The 25,631-nt window shown below is 42.1% G+C and overlaps 1 long non-coding RNA gene across 1 annotated transcript in view; it reads left to right on the forward strand.

The window, feature by feature from the left end:
* The window catches only part of LOC147025035 (uncharacterized), a 51,146-nt gene extending 26,582 nt beyond the window's left edge, over nucleotides 1–24,564 (forward strand). Inside the window, exons 3-4 of the long non-coding RNA XR_015059318.1 lie at nucleotides 8,861–8,984; nucleotides 24,277–24,564. This is a non-coding gene — a long non-coding RNA (uncharacterized LOC147025035). The remainder of the gene's footprint in view (nucleotides 1–8,860; nucleotides 8,985–24,276) is intronic.
* The last annotated feature ends 1,067 nt before the right edge of the window (nucleotides 24,565–25,631 follow it).

Below are 25,631 nucleotides of genomic sequence, written 5' to 3' on the forward strand. Positions count from 1 at the left end.
ACTTTTGTGAATATTTTGAAACAATTTATCATGTTGGTTGAAAATGTTGATAATATATCCTATTGTGAATTATTCTTATGATTATAACAAAACAATGAGTCTGCAGGAAAAAAACAAATGCAAATAAAATTCTCAACGTATGTTTGAGGTTATACAGGACACCATTTGTAAAGGTTGGATCTGTTTTGTGAGCTGTATTTACATGCATTGATTATTCTGACAGTTAACTGTTTATTTGGTCTACATTTAAGTTAAAAAACAGTGTGCCAAAAAGACCTGGACAACTTTGGTTTTTAATATATTTAGTATCACAAATGATACAATGATACCATTTGTTTTATATAATCCAGAAACTCATAAAGTTTTCCACATTTTTAGGTCTAGTGATTTAATGTAAAATATAATGGCTAATACACAGGAGCAAGTTCAATGCATTGCGATAAGACCCGACACACAAGTTCAGCATAATTTCCGTTCAAGGTATGGAAGGAATCTGCCATCGCGGACAAGTATCAGAGAGTGGGTTTGAGAGGTGAAAGGTGACTGGAAGTTGTCAGAAACAGAAAAGTACCGGTCGACCAAGCACAAATGCAGCAAACGTTGAATGAGTATGCGGATCATTTCAACAAAGTCCCAGAAAATAAATGTGATGTGCATCCAGAACACTGGGACTACTAACCACCAATTTACATAGGTTTTTTCATTAAAGACTGAAGCTTTATACCTGTATGGAGCAGATTCTGCAGCAACTCAAACCAAATGACGGACCCAAATGCAAGGCATTTGCCTTGGAAATACTCAATAAAATAGAGGATGATGAAGATTACCTGAAAAAGATCATGTTCACATATGAAGCATGCTTTCATGCATCACCTGGCACAATGTGAGGATTTGGGGTTCAGATAACCCCCACATGCCTGGTGTTGACTTACTGGTTAGAGTGGTGGGCTTGGGATCCTCGGATCCTGAGTTCAAATCCCACTCGGCTCTTGAATTAATACCAGGTGGGGTTGACTCTGCCTGTCATCCTTCCAAGGTTGGCAAAAGTGAGTGCCAGAATTCTGGTATCCTGTGTCGGAGTGGCGACCCGTCCAGGATTGTGTCCAATAGCCAAGGGGACTGCTCAGGCAGCACCAACGCTCTGTACAGAGCATGGTCCCAATGGATGGATGGATGGGATGACTCTGCCTGTCATCCTTCCGAGGTCAGCAAAATGACTGTCAGCATGCTGGTATCCTGTGTCGGAGTGGTGATCCATCCAGGATTGTGTCCAATATCCAAGGAGACTGCTTAGACAGCACCAATGCTCTGCACAGAGTATGGTCACAATGGATGGATGGATGGAACAGGGACATGAACTTATATTAAGAAATTAACATCTTCAATCAGGTTTTCTCCACACACACACACACACACACACACACACACACACACACACACACACACACACACACACACACACACACACACACACACACACACACACACACACACACACACACACACACACACACACACACACACACTTTAAAAGCTCTTAATAACATTTAAAAATACACTTCAAAAACGTTATTTTTAAATGCCTCGCTCTCATTGCTACTCCATCAGCAACAACCCATTCATTCACCTTCTTCATCAAAATCTCTTCATTTTCTTTTTTACAAGGCTTATCTCCCAAAACCTCTTCACTCATAAACACTTATTTAATCGAGCTTCCTCTTGCACATATACAGCCTCATTCTCCTCTGTGTCTTCATGCAAAAGCTTTTTTACACCTCACTCATAAGTCTGTTGCTGTTTCTCATGTTTGGGAATCATGAGATCAATTTTGCAGAGGTTGTGTTCACCCTAAGTTCACCCAAGCCCGACATGTGCCCATCCATCTTCACCCCAGCCTCGCACACCCCCAGCTACTCCCCAGCCCAACACTCCCTCATCCTTGCCCCAGCCTGGCACGACCCCAGCTTTGCCCCAACCCTGCTCTCTTTAAGCCTTGTCCCAGCCTTGCAGCCTCCCAAATTCACCCTTGCCCCACACCGTCCCAGCTTCCACCCTGCACTTCCCACCAGCTTCCCACCACCTTCCCACCACCTTGCACTCACTCTTTGCTCCTTTCCACATTCCTGCATCCTAACAATACCTCAATTCTGTGTTTGCTTCCAAATCTTGTGTCCCCAACCCCTCGCTGTCTGTTCCTCCCCTTCCCAGTCACACCAACTGCTCCTGGACTTTTCTGGAGAAGTTTCTGGCAACGAACACATCTCATTCTGCAACTGGACTGGACGGCATCAGCTCACATGCCCTACAAGCCTGTTCTGCTTTCTGGTATGAGGTCACAAAGCTCGTATGAGAGCTCGTATGAGAGAGCTTACTTCCAATCATCAGCAAGGTCCCAGAATACATCACCGCAGTTGATATAAAATCATTCCTTTTTGCCAATGACCTCGTCTCAGATCATCAATTCAGATTCACACCATGTCGCTCCACATTGGGCATGCTGCTTCGACTCTTTCAACAAAGGATGGAGACCCTCATTTTCAGATATGACATCAGGGCTGTCCCTCTGGACATATAATGAGTTTTCGATACAGACTGGCATCCCACCTTGCTCTCCAAACTCTCTGCTGATGGCATCCGAGACTAACTTCACTCGTGTTAATGACTTCCTTCACTCCGATTGACAACGTGTGGCTCTTAACAGAACAGAATTCTTTCATCTCCTCCACTTGACAAGGCGAAAGTTCCCCGAAGCAGTGTTGTCGGCCACATCCTATTCCTAATCTTCCTCAACGACCGTGTAGCGCCACCTCCAGGGTGTGCTAGGGTATTACAAGTATCCACCCTTGACAGCGGAGTATTCCTGTCCCAACCTTTTCCAGTACAGTGAGGTGTTTTGAATTATAAGCAGTAGGTATGTTTTTGATTCATACACATAAACCAGGTTATATTATTTTGCTTATACAGTGCTGTCAGTTTCCAATACACTGCCCAAATAAAGGTGTGCGTGAAAAGAACGTGTTGCATGTTTGGAACAACATCACCCCTAGGGCTGATACTCTGCTTTTTTTTTGTATACCTTGTTGAGGCTCGTATGAGAGCTAACACACAACTCACAGCAAGGGGGCATGAGACAAGAGGGGCTGGAGTAGAAGGGACAAAACAGTGGGGAACAGACACATTAGGTGAACTGTGGAAGGGAGAGGGATGGGGATGGGACGGGGAACATGGCGAAGAGAAGATGGACATTACAGGGACTTTCAGGAAGAAAAGCAGGGGAATTGAAGGAAGTGGACTTGGGTGGATTATCGGGGGTAGAAAAGATCGAGGATTTGGATGGGGGAAGATAAGAGGTGGTGGTGAACAGCTGTTTTGAAAGCCTGGAGGGAAGAATGGGAATGAATAGAGTGAGGAAGTTTATTCCAAAGGCGGGAAAAAAAGAGGAATGAAAGAGTGAAGATGAGCAGTCATTCGTGATTTTGGTAGTTTTACCAGAAGGGGGTTGTTGGCGGACCTTGAGCGCCTTGTGGAAATGTGGTGGGGACAAATCGCAGAGAGAGCAGGGGGGGCAAGGCTGGAGAGGAGTCGGTAGAAGAGAGAAAGACCACTAACCAACCTGCGGTGATTGAGTGAGAGGCCCAAAGACTCAGCTTGATTGCGGGAGATGCCGATGATCTTAAATGCCCTGGTTTCGACAGCGTGAAGCCGAGAAAGGTGGGAGGCAGGAGCACCAGCCCAGAGGGGAGAGCAGTACTCCACCAGGCTACGGACAAAAGCTTTGTAAGTGGTCAGGAGCTCAAGAGGGCCGAGGAAGGACTTTGCACGACGGAGGATTCCCAGTCGGCGACTGGCTTCTGAGGCGAGGTTGGAAATGTGACTTTCCCAGGAAAGGTCATGGCAGATAGTGAGACCCAGAAGCTTGAAAGAAAAGACTTCTTCCAGAAGATTGTTGAGAAAGTGGATTGGGGGGATTTCTAAACGGTCATTTCGAAGAGACATATTGAGAGTGTGAGATTTGTCTGGATTGAAAGACATGTTCCACGTGTTGGACCAGTTTGTGATGTTATCCAGATCTGCAGTGAGCGAAGAAGCTGCTGCTTGCCGGTCTGAGGGATGACAGATGGTCCGGCAGAGGGTGGAGTCGTCGGCATAGAGAAATAGAGGATTTTCCAGAGAGTCGGAGAGATCATTGATGAAAACCAGAAAAAGAACAGGGCCCAGAACGCTACCTTGAGGAACTCCAGCCTGCACAGGAAGAGGGGATGAAAGAACTCCATTTAGGGCCACAGGTTGACTGCGACAGGAGAGGAAGTCTGCGAGCCATGAGTGGAGATGGCCTTGGATACCATGGGAAGAGAGTTTGGTGAGTAGGGCAGGGTTCCAGACTGTGTCAGAAGCACATGATATGTCCAGGGATACAGCTCGGATTTCCTGTCTGGCATTGAGGACCTCCATCCATTGATGGGAGAGCAGAAGCAGCATATCCAGGGTAGAGTGACCTGGTCTGAAACCAAATTGATGATTGGAAATCAAGCCATTGGAGAAGAGGAAGGATTTCATGTCTGAAGCGATGATGGATTCCATAACCTTGCTGATGATTGGGAGAAGGCTGATTGGTCTGCAGTTACAGGGATCTGTTTTTGCACCTTTTTATGCAGGGCAGTGATGTTAGCAGATTTCCAAGCAGATGGCAGATGACCTTGGGCAAATGAGAGGGTGAATAGAACAGAGAGAGGGTGAGCAAGAGCAGAAGAGCAGGCTTTGAGGACACGTGGGCTGATGCCATCTGGACCGGTTGCAGAATCTGACTCGAGGTTTGAAAGCAAGCTCTCCACCTTGTCAGGAGAAAAGGATACAGAGTCCAGGGACAGTTGGGTGCGACTGGGTAAAGTGCCTAGAGAAAGTGATGGGTTTAGGACACAAGATTTAGCTGCAAACACCGAGTTTAGACATTCAGCTTCATCACGTGTGGTATCAGCAGTGTGGCCATTTGAGGTGAGCGAGGGATGGAGGGGGAACATACACCAGAAACGGATTTGATTAAACGCCACCAGGATTTTGAGGAGGGAGAGAGAGGTTTGAGAGTTCAGACTTGAGATGAGAAAGATATAGTTTTCTGGCTCTCCTGAGGGTAGATACACACTTGTTCCGAGCTTTGTGGAAGGAACTGAGATTGCCCTCAGTTGGGTTTGCTTTCCATGAAGCAAAGGCAAGTTGTTTCAGGACAACTGCCTCGCCACAAGCTTCAGTGAACCAAGGGCGGGAGGAAGGGTAGGACAACTGAACACGAGAGGGGATAAATCTGTGCATGAGGGAGAGCAAGTTTCTTTGAAAGAATTCCCAGGATGAGTTGATGTTTGAGAAATTAGTGATAGGAGACCAGTCAGTAAGTTTGATGGCTGCTTGGAGACCCTGCTAATCGGCCTGAGTGAAATGCCAGACTCGACGGCGGTGAGGTGGTTCTCTGATAATAGTCAGAGAGATGTCCACTTTGACAAGGACGTGGTAAGAAGAACCGATTGGAGCGGAGTAAGAGCAGCAGATATTGTCAGGGAAGTTTGTCAAAATCAGATCCAGAAGAGATGGAGTACCATTGGTTGAGATCCGGGTCGGGAAGTTGACCGATTGAGTCAGTCCCAATGAGTCGCAGAAAGCTTTTGCTGAGGTACCATGGCAGGTGAGAGAGGTACCCACACTGAGTCAACCGGCATGATGATAATTGAAGTCGCCACATATGAGGAAGAGAGAGTTTGGATGAGAAGATAGAAGTTGGTCCATGTTTTCGGATAGTGAGGTGTAGATGGAGTCATCACTGTTAGGTGGATGGTACAGTCCACATATAAACACGAGGTGGGAGTGGAGGGGAAGCCAAAGCCAGAGGTATTCCTGGGGGTGTGGGGGAGTGAGAGCAGTGCATGGAGAGTGAGGAATAGAGTCTTTGATGAAGAGAGCAATACCTCCACCAGGACGAGGCTCAGGTCTGTCATACCGTAAGAGGGAGTAACCGGGGAGAGATACTTGGGAGTCAGACACGTCTTGGGAGAGGAAAGTTTCTGTTAGGCAGATAATGTCTGGTTTGTCAGTGGCAACCTGCATGTAAAGATCTGAAAGGTTTGAGCGAAGGCCCCGGATATTTGAGGTCCACACTTTTAATGAAGAGGTAGGGGAGGAGGCTTTGGGTGCACGAGGTGGAGGGGGAGGGGGAGGGTAGGACAAGGGACGAGGGGGGGAGGCAAGGAGGGTTGTTGAAAGAGTGTGGGGTATTGCAGAATAGCGAGGGGAGAGGGCGGAATGAGGGGGAGAAAAGGCTCTGTGGCGCGGGGGGAGAGGGAGGACAAGAGACAAGGAAGAAGGCAGTTGAGGATTTGAGGAGGTGGAGTGTAGAGATGGAGGTGAGAGGGCAGTGGAGGGAGGCAGCTTGGTGGATGAGAGGGGGGGGCAACTTTGAGAAGGATGAGTGAGGGAAATGAAAGGTGGGAGAAAGGTGAGGGGGGAATTTTTGAGAGAGGTGAGAGGGAGGCTTGGAGGGAGAAGAGTGGGATGGTTGCTTTGAGAGTGAGAGTGAGGGGTGAGGGGGTGAGTTGGCACTGAAGTTGGAAAAAAAGAATGGTTGATGGAAAGTGAACATCCATGGCAAACTGTGGTTTTTGAATGTTTTTGGTCAGAGATGCGATTTAATACAATTCTTGATGGATGCAATGAAGGTGAATTCAGAGAATGGAGAGAAGAAGCGCTGTAATAGTTGGATTTTTTAGGCAAGGAATGAAGGAGAGCTCGAAATGAGAGCAGTCTGTTAAAATAGCAGAAGAGTCGTGCATTATGAAACAGTAAAGAGTACCACATGTGTGAGAGAGGAAGATGAAGCATTATAAGATCGTTTTTGTTGTTAATATTAATGTTTGAGAGAGTTCAACAGATTAGGTCATGGAAGTGTAGAAAAAAACGAGGAAGAAGACGAGGAGGAAGTTAAGAGGAAGAAGAAGCAGAATCGGGAGAAGGTGAGGGTATTGTTGTTGTTGTTGGGTATTTTTTTTTTTTTTGAGATAAGAAAGAGATTAGTTGGGAGAATGGGGGATGTTTGGAAAGTCGGGAGGATGAAAATTGAAGGTAATGGGGAGGATAGAAATTGAAGGTAATGGGGAGAAAAAACAAAAAAAACAAACAAAAAAACAAAAACAAAAAAAACAATCGAACACCGAGTGGAACCGGTAGGCCTCAAGCCTAGGCCAAGGCCGAGGCCTCAAACACCAGGTAAGAACGTCGACAAAAATACTCACAAAATAGCACGATTTTTGAAACAAAACCGACCTCGGAACACACAGTAACATGTTGGTGAGAAAATTAAACAGTTAAAACGGGACAAATAACGACCGGATACTTAACTTTGAGAACGTCAGCAGGGAGCCCCGAAGGAGACCTCGCGTCGCTCCAAACCCGGAACCGGAAGTCTAGTTGTGAGAATGCAGCAGAATCCATGGAATCTATGCCTTTAAAAGTAACTTATTGCTGTGTACAAGATTGAAACAAAGAAACACAAGGAAAGGCAGAAGCAGTAAACAAGGAAAGGCAGTTGCAGCAAAAGGCAACACCGATTCATACCTTACTCTTTATCACCATCTGAAGACCACACACTCATTTCTACCATAACATAGGACCCAGGATTCAGCCTCACAAAAAAATTATTTGATAACTTTTTTCTGTCAAGAGATGGGAATAAGAAACATTGGTAAATGAATGAAAAAGACAAGACAATGAAACAAAAAATGTAGGAGAGACATAAAGATAGACATAGATAAAATAGACAAAACAGACAAAAATAAAAAAGAGAAACAGGCAAAGACAAAATAATGGAGTGAAGGAGAGAAGACTTGATGTCGAATCTTCCAGAGGAACAGACTTTCCCCCCTCCTGTTTTGCCTAACCCGAACCCAAGCCCTAACTCCCCTTACCCTCATTACTTTCCTGATAAAACGAGATCAAATGCCAACCTCACAGAGTAAAAAATGAAAATATATATGAATACTTCCTTGGTAAGAAAAATATTTAATTGGAACGATCAATTAAAAATCTTTGTTTATCAATCCGAATTGGAAAATTCTAAAAAAGAATATAAACGATACTTAAATTGTCTGGTTTACGATTTCTTTCAGTTGATGTACTACATGCGAAATGTGTGTTTTGTAAACAACATGGGGAATGAAATCAGTTTTGATGAGAATGGAGATCCTCCAGGAATATTTGAACTATTGAACTGGCAGTTGGTTGGAGAAAATGAGCTGCAACTGAAGGTTGTTGGTTGGTATGATTCAAATGAACCAGCCGGACAAGAACTTCAGTTGGAAGATCAAGTGATTATGTGGAAAGGAGGAACACGCAAGGTAAGTTAAAGCTACGAGTGAAATACAAAGGAAAAAAAATCGATATTTATACTCTTGTTTTACAAAAGTTTGTCTGAGGCTGGTGTCAACATACCACACTTAACTTTGAGCTATCTATAGCCTCGGTTGGATTCCCAAACCGACTTTAAATAATCAGATTGGTGCTTCACAGGCAAGGAGTTGCATAAAAAAATGCCATCTCTCAGATGGATGCTGAGTTGTGGATCGGTCTCATTATTATTTTGTGGTCAATAAAGACTACACAGTGTGTATCGCAAAGACTCAGTGAGTTATCACCCTACCATGAGAAAAATTGAAATCCCGACTGATTATTATCATTGGGAAGACCAAGACAATGCAACCAGTTTAATCCATGCCATGAGACTGCTTTGGCAGCACATAAACAGCTGTTGAGCAGAGCATGAGAGACAGGCAGACATACAAAACTTTAACAAATGGAAATCAATAAAATGTTTTGTTTTCAGGTTCCGGTGTCTGTGTGCAGCAACACTTGCCGACCTGGAACACGTAAACTTTCCCGTAAAGGAGAACCCTTCTGTTGCTTTGACTGTATCCCTTGCAGATTTGGAGAGTACTCCAACAGCACAGGTGAGTCAAAGCAAACTTATTTTCAAATAATGAGATCTCATCAATTTTAATCATTTTGGGAAACATGTTTCAATCGCTTATACATTTTGAAATAAGACAACTGAAAGTACTTGATATTCTCCATAAAGTGTCATTTTTCCATTGGTTCAAGCTTGGGTTTAACAATGATGTTCGGTGGTTTTACTTTTGACGAGACCCATGCAGTGTGTAAAACAACTCATGTATTTTATCATTGTTCCTTTATAATATACCTTATACGATATATTATATAACTCTATTTCTGAAAGGAGAAGTGTGTGTGTGTGTGTGTGTGTGTGTGTGTGTGTGTGTGTGTGTGTGTGTGTGTGTGTGTGTGTGTGTGTGTGTGTGTGTGTGTGTGTGTGTATCTTACTTTCCTTTTAAGGGTTCCTGGAATCATAGAATAATAAAAAATGGTTGGTGCTATTGGAAAGCAAAGAGTAGATTTATTTGGAACAAAAATTAGCGTCCGTTCAAATATGGAAAAATGCCTGTTTTATAAGCCTGACTTTCCATTGCAGAAGAAGAAGCATGATCTTCAGCTTTGACAAAGCTATTACATAATGTTACGACAACAGGAACCCTTAGAATATAACCGATGGACATGGAAGTAGCACACAAAATTTTGATATAATAATAATAAGCTTATTCGTCCGTCTATCCGAGTGTAACATTCCATTCCACCCATTGGTTGGAGAGCTGGCCTGACTCCACCCACAATTGTAACATAAATAAAAATAGGGGCAATAGTAGTATAATGATACTGAGGAGGAAGTCAACATGGAACAGAATCAGAAAAATGCACCAACAAACCAATGTTTCAGCAAATACCTATTGGGGGGGGGGGGCAACATCTCCCACTGTAAACCACCTCAGACCCCAATTTTTTAAATATCATGAACAGACTTTTGGTACATCATGGGTGATAAAGGTTGTGGTCAAGTTTCATCGAAATTGTGTATGTGTGTGTGTGGCTTCGGAGAAGAAAGCAAATTCATATTTTTGGGAGGTGTCAAAGAAATTCTTCAGTCCTTTTGTGCATTTGAACATTTATTCAACAAACAAACAAATACATATGCACATATGGCGTGATCAGAACACAGTCTTACTCCAGATCTCTAAGATACATGGAAATGTTGAGTTTTTTCATATAGTGTTCAGTGATACTTAATTTATTTTTAGATCCTCATGGAGGATCTCAAAGTCTGACTCGCGTTGTTGTTCTTCATCTTGTTCTTGTGGACTTTTTGTTTCACAGCCTACAGTTTTCATCGAAACTTCCTGAAACTTGGCATATATATGTAAAATTACCCTGTGCAGACACAGTAACCATCTCCGATTTTGAAAATTCCTTCTAGAAAAAAAAGTGATGATGTCAAAATATTTTCGCTAATGGAAATCACCGAAAAAATTATCTCCGAAACTAGGCAAGCTTTTTGAATTCTGTATGCGGGAATCGAACAGGACATTACCAGAGATGAATTACCGCACATATGATACATCACTATGAAGTCATATCAATTTTTATGATGTCATTCCTATTTTTTTTTGACATTTTTTGTTTCACAACCCAGAGTTTTCATCGGATCTTCGTGAAACTTGCCATGTATATGCAGAAAGCCCACTCACAGGCAGTTTTCAACATTGGTTTTGACATTTTAATTTTAAGTCAGCCAGTATCGTTCAAGATTTTCACCTGTTCTCTTGTGAGCAAAACATCAATTCTTACTGCTCCTTTTCTTTTAATGTGTTAATGTTAATCATACAAGGCTTTTGATTTTGAAAACAAGATCATAGTTTATGAAGATTCCTTTGATTAACATATACCCCAGTTGGCACTTTTCTACTCAATTATTTATCAAAAAATTATGTGACATCATAACACCATTATCTGTATTAATCTGTTATTCTGTTTCTTCCAAAATCAAACAATATATATATATATATATATATATATTTTTTTTATATATATATATATATATATATATATATATATATATATATATATATATATATATATATATATATATATATATATATATATATATATATATATATATATATATATATATATATATATATGTCAGGTCAGGTTCGATCTGTGACCTGCTACAGGTACCATGTAAACCTGTACTAACCTGTTCCATGGTCGGGTTGTCGGCGACTAAACCGTCTCCCCCACCATGTTTTCTGGTGAGGGGGGTGTTTGGATATGGATACCCACTAGGATTAAAAACAAAACCTGTCAAAGGGCGGAGGAGCTCCTTGTGAGCCAATGGCCATCCATATCTAGTGCCCAACTGTGTCTGCGGACGTCCTCATGCAGTTGGGTCACTTCTAATTAGGAGGTTGGTGGCAGGATTTGCACTCCAGCCACCGTAAAACCCTTCATTCCGCAAAACGCAAAAACGCAAAAAAAATCTGAAAACCCACTCCGTGGGAGTACCTCCAATGCAGCTTCCCTTCGCAGGGCAGCTCACCGGATGACGGGATTGGGGCAAAGCCTTCGGGACCTCCAATCTTTGATGATAGGAGGGAAACCACGGGGTAACATCCCTGGGTCAGATTGCGGGAGAGTGTGTCGGAGTGGTGCTCAGGTGTCGTCCATCAGACGGCGGTCTCCTTGGGTTAACCTGAGGCGGTCCCTGCGGGTGGGTGCCTGGAATGTCCTATCCCTAAGAGAGGATGATCACCTGTCTCTGTTATCATCTGAGCTCAAGCGTTTGGACATCGGGATTGCAGCTCTCTCTGAGGTTCGGAGACCGGATTGCGGCGAGATAATGGTGGGTGGTTACACCTACTATTGGCCTGGTCGCTCTGATGGTTACCATACCCAAGGAGTTGCTGTAGCTGTGTCCAAAAAGCTGACCCCAATGATAATTGAGGTAACACCGGTCAACGAGCGTATTATGAGATTAAGGATTCGTCACTCCTTAGGTGTCATTTCCCTGGTCTCTGTTTATGCTCCGACTGAGGCGAGTGATCTCACCGTGAAGGATGCATTCTACGCCACACTCGAGTCTGTGGTTGATCAGTGCCCCAGACGAGATACACTTCTAGTCTTGGGGGATTTCAATGCATCGAGTGGAACTGATAGGGATGGTTATGAGGTGTGTGTTGGTCCCCATGGGTCAGGAACTATGAACCAGAATAGCACTAAGTTCCTTGACTTTGCAAGAAGTCATGGACTTAGGGTGGCTGGTTCATGGTTTCAGCGCCCACAAGCTCATCGCTGGACTTGGTATTCCAACGCTGGCGGTGTGGCAAAGGAGATTGACCATGTCCTCATTGACGGTCGTTGGAGGATGATCCAGAACTGCAGGGTCTACCGGAGTGCTCAGTTCCTCAATACTGACCACAGGCTTGTTGTAGCAACTCTAAAGCTGCACAAAAAATCCTGGAGAATGGTACCATCCCAGCCTAGGCTGGATTTTGCCAAGCTCAGGGATGAGAGAGTAGCTGAGGAGTTTGCGAACAGGCCGAGTGGACACTTGGGGGGTCTGGATGCTTTGGGGGGTCCTGAAGAGTTGTGGAGCGCCTTCAAGACCACCGTCCTTGATGTTGCCGGTGGATGTCTTGGAGCTCACCGCAGGGCAAAGAAGAATTTTGTCTCTCAAGGGACACTGGATACCATTGACCAGAGTCGCAGGGCCAGGCTGAATGGCAGAGCTGAGCTGTTCAGGGAGCTGAGGCGTAAAACTGTACGTGCACTGAGGGTGGACAAGGAGGCCTATGTGCGAGGAATCTGTGAGGGGGTAGAGCATCACCTGTGGACAGGTGATTTCGCGCATTACGTTCATCCAAGCCCATCCCTCGGAGCACCGCAGTTCGAGCAGAGAGTGGTAGGCTCTTGACAGAGGAGTCTGAAGTGAAAGCCCGCTGGGCCGGTTACTTTGAGCGGTTGTACCAGGCTGATCCCCCAGCTGTCGAGTTGGACGTCAAGGGTGTTACAATCCCTGTTGCTGACCCTCGAATCAACTGTGGTCCACCTTCGCTTGTGGAAACACGGGCTGCGGTGAACCAGTTGAAACGGGGCAAAGCTCCAGGGATCTGTGGCATCCTTGCCAAACTTCTCAAGGCTGGTGGAAATGCTGCACTCGTGTCGTTGCATGCAGTTTTGTGCTCTGCCTGGAACACAGGCATCATCCCAAATGACTGGAAGAGGGGCCTTGTTGTCCCTCTCTGGAAAGGGAAGGGTGATCGCCAAGACTGAAACAACTACCGAGGGGTGACGCTGCTCTCAGTGCCGGGCAAGGTCTTTGCTCGGATAATTCTTGATAGGGTTCGCCACCATCTGCTTGAGCACCAGCGTCCAGAGCAGTCAGGCTTTACACCAAAGAGGTCAACGATTGACCGTATCCTTGCCCTTCGTGTCCTCACCGAACGCAGACGAGAGTTTCGGCAGGGGCTGCTTGCAGCTTATGTTGATCTCTGTAAAGCGTTAGATTCAGTGAATCGGGATGTCCTCTGGAGGATTCTTGGTCTTCGTGGGGTGCCACCAAAACTGATCGATCTGATGTCTGAACTCTACTCTGGTACTGAGAGTGCTGTGAAGTGTGGTGGTACCATCTCTGACTTATTTCCAGTTGTTACTGGAGTTCGTCAGGGATGTGTACTTGCCCCCACACTTTTCAGCACTTGTATGGACTGGATTTTAGGGAGGATGTCGGAGATATCAAGTTGCGGTGCATCATTTGGGAATGTCAAGATCTCAGACCTTGATTTTGCAGATGATGCAGTCATCTTTGCGGAGACTTTAGATATCCTTTTGGGGGCCCTCGAGGTGCTGAATGAGGAGTCGGAGCCGCTGGGATTACGGGTTTCTTGGGTCAAAACTAAGATCCAGGCTTTCGGTGACATCTTGGATGCTGCTGTCCTGTCTGTGTCTGTTTTTGGTGAGGATGTTGAGGTCGTGGAGAGATTCACTTACCTTGGCAGTGATATTCATGTCTCTGCTGGCTGCGAGTCAGAGGTCAATAGACGTCTGGGTCGGGCCTGGGGAGTCATGGATTCACTGGATCATGGGGTGTGGCGCTGCCGGTACCTGTGCGGGAGGACGAAAGTCTGAGTCTTCAGGTCCTTGGTACTTCCAGTCTTGCTCTATGGGTGCGAGTCTTGGACTCTGACCAAGGATCTGAGACGGAGACTTAATTCCTTTGGTACCAGGTGTCTTCGGAGAATCCTTGGCTATCGCTGGTCAGATTTTGTATCCAACGAGCGGTTGCTGAGAGAGACTCGGATGAGATTTGTTACCTGCATAGTCCGTGAGCGTCAGTTGTGGCTGTATGGACATGTGGCTCGTTTTCCTGACGCTGATCCTGCTCACCAGATTCTCTCAGCGAGGGAGTCTCATGAGTGGAGGAGGCCAGTGGGCCGACCACGTGCCTCATGGTTGCAGCAGGTTGACCATCATCTCAAGGAGACGGGGATGGGCCTGGCATCTGCCTGGGGGATGGCCAGACGGAGGCCCCTGGAGTACCGGCAGAAAGTGGACGCAGCGACGCGCTGTTCTGGCACATGCTCCCATTCCTGACCTGACTTGTGTTTCCTCACAATAACGATCGTATTTATTTCGGGGAAAACTTCACGTCAGTGAATTCTGATGGATATAATTTCTCCATTAAAATAAATCATGCGATGATCTTGGTTGGTTCTCCTAAAATTTACTTTGTATATGATTTTTCCTGACACAGGTAGATAAACCAGATTTTTTTGGTTCCATATTGAATTTATAACCAATTGGGGTTGAGTATGCACTGAATGAGAATATTGTATTTGTTCTTATTCCATCATTATAAGCACCAAATGAGATAAACTAAATGGTTATGGACAGTTTTTCCTCAAGAGGGAGACATTCTTCTTGTGTTTGTATTTATATTAGTCAATCATACTTTCAACTCTCTCTTCACTCGATATGAAATAATACTAATACTTTTATTTTATTCTTTCATAAATCGAGGTTCTTGAAAAGTGAAAATGAAAAGATTACATGTTTTTTTAAAAATCACCCTGTGATACTTATTGTATCTCCAACCACAAGAGTAATGCGACCAGGAGAAGTAGAAGGTGAAGATTATGACTGCATTTCAATAGAGGAACAGATACGATTGAAGAACGAAGACAAATATTTGAGGAGGTCTCTCTTGTTGCAACAAAATATTCACATTGTAAGAGTGAGTTAAATAAACTAAAATCTGGTGGTCTTGGGTGATTAGAAACTAATCCAGAAGGAATGAGACAAATTATTAAACATCTGAGCCATGATGGATTTAAGATTTTATCATTCCGTTTTGATGTTGATGAAGAAACTCAATGCAAATGTATGAAAAGCAGAGATACAAGTATTCCTGAAAAAGAAATTACAACTCATATTAATTCTAATCAGGGATTTGATGAAACATTTAAAGAAAAGCATTTATTTGAACACATCTACTTTAATGATGAAGAAAAGGAAAATTTCCCTCTTGACCTTTGCAATTCATTGAATGATATTTTCCAATAAATAAATGGATGCAAAAGAATGAGCAAGAAGATTTAAGGAACATCAAGAGTTGGTTTCAAAAGTGGTAAAACAACAGGAAGACATAAAGAAAAATGCACACAGAAACTAACGGGTGAAGAAGCATTTGAAAGAAAACAAGAGAAATTTTTTAAACCACTGAAAAAAAATAAAAAAAAACTCCCCAACAAATGTCTGCAATTCCAACGAAAGAATACATGCCAAAAAAACGTCAAATGATAAAAGATTTTTGTCAAATGATGGATAAAGATCTATACGATATAGAAGAATAAGAATATTATGATGAAGGATTATTTCAAATACTGGAAGAGATAAATCAACCCCCTGATTATGTTGTGAATGCTCTCCAAAACAATGAATATTCAACAGATTCAATAACCACAACAGGTCTCATTCCAACAGAACAACCAGCAACATTCCATCTTGTTCAAGAAAAGGGATTGATATTTAATGATGAATTAGGCTTTTTGAGTTATGTTCAACCACCTGTTAAATTAACTCCTCGATTAATGTTTCTTCTTACAAAAGATGGGAGACAAGGTTCAATTGTGAGGGGTGAATAAAGTTATTTCGATAAAACATTGAATATAAAAAATGAGGATGATAGAGCATATATTGATTTATTAAACTCGCTTGATTATGGAGTTTCTGTTGAAGGTAAAGAAAGGAACAATGAAAAGGAGAAACGCATTATTGAGGCTTTAAGTAGGCCTGGTTCAGGTGTTAGTTTTCTTCCAAATCACCCATCACAATTAGTTAACAGACTGTTATTGTTGTTCGGTAGTAAAAAGACTGGAAATAATTGTTTTAATGAAGCATCAACAATTTTAGACCAGTTCATGAACATGAAAATAATTCGTAAATGTCAATACAAAGATATTTTTCCTCATGTTAAATTAGTTAAGTTCTCTCTCAAGAGAAAAATGAATAAATATCATCAATTGTGGATGTTAATGAGAATTAATTTTTATTGTGGAAAGATGATAAAGAAGTACATACATTTATAGAAAAGATAATGGTGGAATTACTGCCATTGAATGTAGGAAGACTATTTAACAAGTATGGTGTTTTAGTAAAATAAACTTGAAAATGTTGCAGAAAATAAAAACTTTTTAAAACTTATAAATGAGAAGTACAATCCTAAGTTTTAATTTCACAATGAGTGATCACACATCTTCCTTTAAGGCCCGGTCACACCTTGACGTTTTAGCCAACGTATGCCGATTTTTGAATTTTTTTTCTAAAACGCTGGCACACGTTGAATACGTTATGGGTAAGTTTTGATAACATTGAGAGCACGCTGAAAAACACTGCCATACGTCGTTGTACGCTGGCTTTAAACGTTGTACTTTTCGGTTGTCCTTAAATTTTTTCATGCTTGAAATTTCACGACGTATGCCGGCGTATGACTCACACGTTCCGCTACGCTGGCCACAAGTTGTATGCACGGTCTGCGATCGTTTACAGACGTCAACACATGCTACTTGTAAGTTAATCACAAGTTGAGACATGCCGAGGTAATGTTTAGCGTACCCGAAACTTATTTCTAACCTATGATTAACGTGTTGTTGGCACGTTACGCGATCGTTGCCACACATCGACAGACGTTACTTTTAAGTTACTCATAGGCTGAAAGACGTCGGTATAATGGATCGTCCTTGCATCAGCGTCCACGGCCACGGCCAGGACACTTATTTGCAGCATTCTTCAAACTTTTCTTCGGCATGACGAGGATGTTCACACTTCGATGTCTAGATTGGCTACGATTCCAATTGTCCATCGGCAGCGTCTATTTAAAATAGTCGAGTTTGAGCGTTTTAACACGTTCAGAAGAAACGCTTCAAATTTCAAAACCTCAGCGTCAAAAAACAAAGGCGAGTGACAGCAATTTAAATCGTTCATTGTAAACAATGAAAATAGCTGAGTGGTACCGTTTAAAAGTTGTTGAGTGTAAAAAAAATCCAATTGTTGAGCGCAAGCGTCTACTTTCAAAAGTGGGGTTTGAGCGATTTAGCACGTTCAATAGAAACGATTAAAATTTCCTACCGCCAGCGTCAAAAAACAAAGGTGAGTGACAGCAATTTAAATCGTTCATTGTAAACAATGAAAATAGCTGAGTGGTACCGTTTAAAAGTCGTTGAGTGTAAAAAAAATCCAATTGTTGAGCGCAAGCGTCTACTTTCAATAGTGGAGATGCAGCCATTTAAATCGTTGAGTGGCAGCCTATGAACCGACCCAAGGAGGATCCATCATAACCCACACCCTCCCCCTCACACTCACCGACTACTGCCAACATGAACAAACTACTACTAATACTAATACTAATACTAATACTGATACTGCTGACATGGACATCGACTCAAAAAGGAACTCGAAAACACTGTTGGGTTCCCTTTTATGAGCAGCATTTTTATATACCAATTCCCAAAACCGCTGGGAACACGTCTTTATGTGGCAGTTGTAACCTAGAAACACGTTCATTTATTTTTTTTTGTCGACCGGAAGACGTCATTGGAATACGTCTACATACGTCGATGTGTGTTGGGACTACGTAAAGAATTGGTTCAAAGCACGTCAAACACAAGTTAGAAATAAGTTTTGCGCAAAAAAGACATTACCGCGACGTGTTTCGACTTATGAGTAGCTTATAAGTAGCGTTTGTGGACGTGTGTAAGCGTCCACATATCGTGTGTAAAACTTATCCCCATCGCATGCGGAACGTGTGTCATACGCCGAGTACGTCGTAAAATTTTGAACATGTTTAAAATTTCTTGACGTACTCTACTTACTACGACGTATGATAGCATACTTTAGCGTTCTACTCACGTATACCAAACTTACTCCTACCGTATTTGACGTGCCCCAACGTTTTAGACACATTTTTCTTAGGTCGGCATACGCTGGCAAGATCGCCAAGGTGTGACCGCGATGTTGACACTTCCATTTCTACGGCAGTTATGATTCGAATCGTTGTGCATCAGCCTTTTAATAGGCTACGTCACGACATCGTCGGCGATGCAAGCAACGCGCTATGCCGAAGTTAGACTATCGTTGGGCATCGGTTGTGTAGGCCGACAACAGGTCAGCATTCGTTGGTATAAGTTATCTATAACACAACGAAACGTTCTGTGTCCATTACTAATATGTTATGCATACGACCAAGTCGCTATGAATACGTCCGAATCTTAAAAAAAAAACATCAAAAGTTCAACGTCAGCCAGCGTTTTACATACATTTTAATACGTTGCCATCGCTGGCTAAAACGTCAAGGTGTGACCGGGCCTTTAAATACCCATTACAACTTGAAGGGAAAAAAGAATATGAGGCGTCTTTATTTTTGAAGGAAACATAAAATACCTTGTTTAATATCACAGAGAAAAATGACAAGTTTAGTTATAATCCGGGAAGCGGTTACAAAACTATAACAGTTTCACCCGGAGCATACGAGATTTCTCAAATATCTTCCGCAATTGCTCGCCTTATGAAAGAACAGGGTGATGAACCAAAAAAGATTGGTATATATATATATATATATATATATATATATATATATATATATATATATATATATATATATATATTCAAAATCATACTTCAAAATCAAGGATTAAACTTATAAATAATGACAAGTTTGATTTCACAGTTAGTATTTCATTTAGAGAGTTATTGGGTTTCTCCTCAAAAAAGATTGAAACTAATGGGATGTTTTATAGTGATAATGTCATTCTAATATCCTCAGGCATAAATTCGGTATTAATTCACTGTGATTTGATAAACCAAATGGTTATGTTATTGATCCAATGATAATTGGTCAAATGACCAGCATGTAGATCTCCTTTATTTTAATAGTAAAGAAACGACTCATTCGGCTTATATCAAAAACTTTGAGATTGGTAAGTAGTCAAGTTTATAAATCAAAGCATAAATCTTATCCTTGTAAGAGATGTCTAAATATCTTTCAATCTCAACAAAGACTTGATAAACATTTGAAGTATTGTTCTATTCATAAAGCAGCAGTTGATGAGATGCCAGGACCAGGAGAGAAAGTTGTATTTACTGAAACAAATAAATGCATAAAACACCCATTTGTAATATATGCTGATTTTGAGAGCATCTTGGAAAAGACTGATGATATTAAAAAAAAAATCAAAAGCATACCCCTTGTGGGTTTTGTTAGTACATTAAATCATCTGTAGTAAGTAAATATGATAAGTTGGAGTTGTATAGAGGACTTGATGCTGCTGATGAATTTGTTAAAAGTATTGAGGATGATTGTATTAAGCAAACTAAAATTATGTCAAGAACACATAAACTCCTTAACTTATCTCCAAATGAAGAGAAATAATTTGAAGAAGCAAGGATTTGTCACATGCTCAGAGGCTTTGGTAAAAACTGATAAAAGGGTTAGAGATCATTGTCATTTAACAGTGAAATATAGAGGAGTATCTCATAATAATTGTAATCTTAATGAAAGAATCCCCACATTCATACCTGTATTTCTTCATAATAATTGTCATTATGACACATCTCTTTATAAAAGAGTTAAGTAAGACTCCTGGAAAGGTAACAGCAATTCCCAATACAGATCAAAATTACATCACATTTCCCCCAAAAAATTAATACTCGTGAAATGGGTGTAAATACAAATATAACATATCTTGACTCTTATAAATTTATGACAAGCCCTCGAAGTTCTTTGGTTTCAAACATCTCCTCTTTTACTATCCTTTCGAGTCAATTTAGGACTGAAGCTGACTTGGGAAAATACATTTCTCTTCTTACCAAAAAGGGCATTTACCCATATGATTATATGGATTCCTTTGAAAGATTTAAAGAAACAAGACTTCCTCCTCAAAAGCATTTTTAAAACAAGTTAGGAAGATTTCATATTATGGGTGAAGTATATGAAAGAGCAAAACAAGTTTGGAAAGAGTTTGCGATAAAGAATATGGGTGAATATCATAACCTTTTTTAATAACTGATGTTTTATTAGTCGCTGATGTGTTTGAGAAATTTCGAGAAGTTTGTTATAATAAAGATTCCTATGGACTTGATCCTTTCCATTATTATACATCTCCTGGACGAGCCTGGAGCGCCATGTTAAAAATGACAAAACAACCCCTTCATCTTCTTAGTGATGCAGATATGCTCTTGATGATTGAGAAGGCAAAAAGAGGAGGAATTTCACAAGTTTGTTCAAAGAGATATGCGAAGGCAAATAATAAATATCTTCCAGACTTCTCACCTGATAAGCCCACATCTTACTTAATGTACTTTGATGCTAATAACTTGTATTTCTGGGCAATATCTGAATCTCAACCCAATGGTAATTTTAAATGGGTGAAATAATTTGAGTATAAATCTCTGAGATGATATAATCTCCACAAGTCAATAAGATTTAGATAAACAGGATAAGGGGTATTAATTTGAAGTAGATTTAAACTATCCTAGAAAACTTCAAAACAAACATAAAGACCTTATGGAGCGAAAAAAGAGATCCCCAATCAAGAGCTATTTGGTGGTTAAGCCTAAGTCACATTTGCTCTACGGCGAGGATACGCAGGACGTACACCCTCTGAATTGACAGAAACATGCGGCAGCCGCAGAGTCTCTGAGGTGGCCTCAGGGTGGCCCTACGCCATATGGCTATATTTTACAGGCCGTAGGGTCGCCGTGGAATTATAGCGCGGAGTTATAACTTTTTTCATTTCTCGGTTGGCTGTAGCAATTCGACAAGCCGTAGCCATGACGTAGATGTGTTCCACGTCGACAGTACGTAGGGCATACAATGGGCTTGTGTTATTCGTGCGGCTGCCGGAGGCTCTTATCAATGAAAAATGAATTTGCCATTTGCCCAAAAAATTACAGCGGCCGCACTATTTCCACGGTCGCCGTAGGGTAGTCCTAAGGCGTCTCTGTGTTCAACGTACAGTGGTCTTGCGGTCTGTGTGACTACCTGCGGGCAACGCAGGGTCAACACAGTTCCCCTACGCCCACCGTGCGTCCTATGTACGGCCTCCGTGGCAGTCTGCATCGACCGTGCGCTTCCGCTAGAGATCGGAGTATAGGTGTTTGCCACCAGTGTTGGGCACAAAAGCGATAATCCGATAACAGATAATTATCGAAGTTTACTTTTTTTTTTTTTTTTTTAATCGGACTATTATCGGAAGTTAACTTCCATTTATCGTTATCGGACCAGTTAACTTCCGATAACTCGATGTTTTAGTCCCATAATGTCCGTTAATTTTTTGTCCGATAATATTTTTATCGTTTCCAGGTCGTATTTCACCGAACTAATTAATTATCAATGAGGAGAAAAATGTACATGATTATAGATTACTTGTTTTACAAGATAATGCTGAATCAGGCCGCCGCGTGAAGAAAAATGGAAGAAGAGGAGGAGAAAGAAGACGAGGAAGAAGAAGAAGAAGAAGAAGAAGAAGAAGAAGCCTTGCAATGGCGACTTCCTCAGCCATGCGGCTGCGAGGCTCTGTAGGTACTGGGTTCGGTCAAGGTTGGGAAACCCGAAAAATAAAAACATATGTGACTGCTACATTGTGCGACCGTGGAAATACTGCGGCCGCCCTATAATTGCTAGTGGCCATAGATTTTTTAGACCCTACGGCCGCCGAGCCAAATGTGACTGAAGCATAAGTATATTACACTTATTCCACATGAGGAGTACTTGCCATGTGCCAAGTTTCAAATTTTTTTCTTGGTGCAGTTTCGGAGATAGAGGTCTAAAGTTTTTCCTTTTTTCCAACATGGCTGCCACACCACGTGTCCTATGACCTCATAATTATCATTACAGAATTCCACATGAGTCATTGCACCGATGGTGAAAATTTCGTCTCAATCTGACAAGCGGTTGCAGAAACAAAGACTAAAGTTCTGTGTGGACAAACAAACAGACAAACGTCCACAAATGCAATATCCTCTCCTCTGGTGAGGGTAAAATGTACACAAGAATATTGGTCACAAGCAATGAAGAGTGCAAGCGAGTACGGGAAAGAAAATGGACAAAAAGCTAAACTTAACTGTGTGCTTTACCAACCAGCGATACATGAAACATGGGTACCCAATCAGACTAACTGTGGAAAGAAAAGACAAGAAAAGAAAAAGAGGAGAGAATGGATGAGGTTTATCAGCCTCTTTGCTCACTGGGCAGCAGTCATGCCTCCATGACCCAAATGCTAAAGGGGAGGGGTCAGAAGGAGGAATACTGATGGTGTCTGAAGGTGCTTGATCGCAGAAGTGGGGTGGGTGCTCGTAGTGCGGGTGGGTGCATGTTGTGCTAGAGGAAACTGTGAAGGTGCATATTCGTAGTGCTACCCTGAAAAAGGAGAGTTTGTGGCAGTAAGGCCTAATCGAGCTCCTGCGTTCAAGTGGAATGATATATTATGAAAGCAAAGAAAAGAATGTGTGAGATAAATAGCCTGCCATGTGGAAATCGAAAGAGTGTGTGTATGCATAGCTTGGCTTCGGCCCGAATCACTGTGCTTGCTCCTGCTCCCAAGCTCCGACCCGCCAATGTGAGCACCACTGTTCGAGTCCCGATCGTTCTCTTGTGAAGCCCGAGAAAGCAAGCACAAGCCGGGGAAAGAGCATCGGGGCCTGTAACAATGCAGGACCAAAGCCAATAACCACACATAACCAGCGTTTGCCCGCAGTGTCTTTTGCAGTTATTTTTTTTTTATAGCGAGGACAGGGCCTAAAAGTGGATCAAACACATCTCTTGGTGTGATTACGCCTGCCGATTGGCGTATTTCCCACCTGCTCAAGACCTCTTGCACAACAAAGCTCATTCTATCTCCCAACCGGAGCAAGCAATGGACCCTCCACGATTAACACGGGTGGGGGGCTCGGGACTCGTTCCAGGTTTGGAGCAAACCGCTGGGAGCTTTGTAATTGCTTGTGGGATCGAACGGAGCAATTACTTTGCAACAGGACGCCAATGGCCAATTATTGCCTGTTCTGATGTTTGGATAAAGTCCGGATAATGGTGGCACTTGCCATTGTGTTCTGCATTACCTCCCCCATGCTTCCAAGCAATGGCAGCATCTGTGGGAAAGTGTAGATGAGGTGATCATGATGGAGGAAGGTGGGTAGTTCGTGTGTGGTGGAGGTGACGTTGAGGTTAGCGGGTTGTGAGGTTTTTTGGGGGGCCTTGGGGCGATGAACGGCGTGTATAATGTCTTAATGCAATGTAAGTCAATATGTGAAATGAAAACCAAGTGTAAGTAAAAATGGGTACGCATGAATGATGATGGTTGTGTACTTATTGTGTCGTCTGAAAGAAGATTGTGGGGAGGTTGAGTGGGAGGGAAGTTTGGTCTTGGCGAGCGATTCAAACGAGGTTTTGGTGCGATATGCAAATTCACCATCGCCCGTGTACACAGCGCACGCCACAAAGCCGACAAGTGATTTAAAACGACCCCTAATGAAATGGGGAGAAAAGGGGAAAAACCTATCTCACCCTTTACTGACACATTCAATTACATTGAACCCACTACACAAGGGGAAGGGACTCGTCTGAACTTATACTGTGGAAATAACTAAACTGAGGGACCTGAGTGTTAAGTACAAATCCCTTCGGGGCCGGTTCTTGGAACCGCAATAATATTTTCATATGCTTAATTGTATAAATAAAATGAAGGTGTGTTTTTAATTAATTATGCTTCAGCTGCACGAAAAATGGATTTTCACTGTGTTTTTCTTTCAATTAATATTTGCATTTTAAATTTTTTTTTTTAGATTCTCCAGATTGCTTACGGTGTCCAAATGATCAATGGCCGACTGAAGACAAAAGTGCCTGTGTGCAAATGGCAATGGAATTTCTTTCCTTTTCTGATCCATTGACAATCTTCTTGCTTGGATTTGTTGTGCTTGGAAATATAATGACACTAATGGTCGTTGTGCTGCTGATAAGTTTCAGGAAACGATTGATTATGAAGTTTGCAAACTTTGCAGTTCATTGCATCATGCTTGCAGCTATCGAAGGATGCTTTGGAAGTAGTGTGACCTTTGTAGGACAACCCACAGACCTGCTGTGCCAATTGCGCCATCCTCTCACTTTGTTCATCTTCACCTTCACCATTGTCTGTGTGATTGTTATAGCAGCTCAACTGAACGTTTCCAAGCATGCCATCTCAAAAATATCAACTCTCTGTTCTTCTTGCACGATTTTCCCAAAGCCACTGACACTTGGAGCACTTTGTGTATCTCCACAATTTACTTTCTGTATAATTTGGGCTTTAGTGGGAAAACCTCGACCTGTTAGGAATATAGAAGCTCGTCTGGACGTGATAGTTCTTGAGTGTGGTGGAGCATCTTTCATCTGGGATATCTGTGCTCTTGTTTACTTAGGAATTTTAATCATATTTTGCTTATTTGTGGTCTTCCTTGTCCACAAGGAAACATCAACTCAACACGATATTAAGTTCATCAGGTTCAGCATCATTTTTTGCCTCATGGTGCTTTTGGCATTTATCCCTGCTTACAGCAGCACTCAAGGCAAATTTGCTGTTACAACAGAGATATTTGCTGTAATCGCCATTGGACATGGATTTCTTGGAAGTATTTTTTTTCAAAAATGTTATGTCCTGTTGATGAAATTATAACTCGATGTTATGTGGATTATATTTTAAGCTGCTTTGATGAAAATACATCAAAACTGTTTTGCATTATGCTTCTTTTGCATTTTCCCCTTTTTCTATGTCAAAACATATTCATTTTGACATGTCATAGCTTCACCACCTTAAAATGAAGAAAACATAGTGGTATGAGCACCTCCTCTTGTGTCCCCTTCGTCCTTTCCATATTTTTGAAGTGATCGATATCAGAACATGAAACCATGTTCCATCATGTTCAATTTGTATCCTCTTGTAGCATTGACTGCAATATGCCAGTGAATGTCTGCAGAGTAGCCATCGTGTCTTTACTCCAAAAAGAAAAGATATGATACCTGTTTTGTAATATGAATAAAATCGAAGTGTGATATTATCCTTTTTATAACCAACTTTGATTTTTATGCTACTCATTCACCCACTCAATACAGGAGCGGCAGGAAGGGTTATGTTATTCTCCTCTGTTGTGTGTGTGGATATATA

The sequence above is a fragment of the Eptatretus burgeri genome, chromosome 6, assembly GCF_056783735.1.
Source record: "Eptatretus burgeri isolate ZD-2024b chromosome 6, Ebu_testis_v1, whole genome shotgun sequence".
NCBI lineage: Eukaryota > Metazoa > Chordata > Myxini > Myxiniformes > Myxinidae > Eptatretus > Eptatretus burgeri.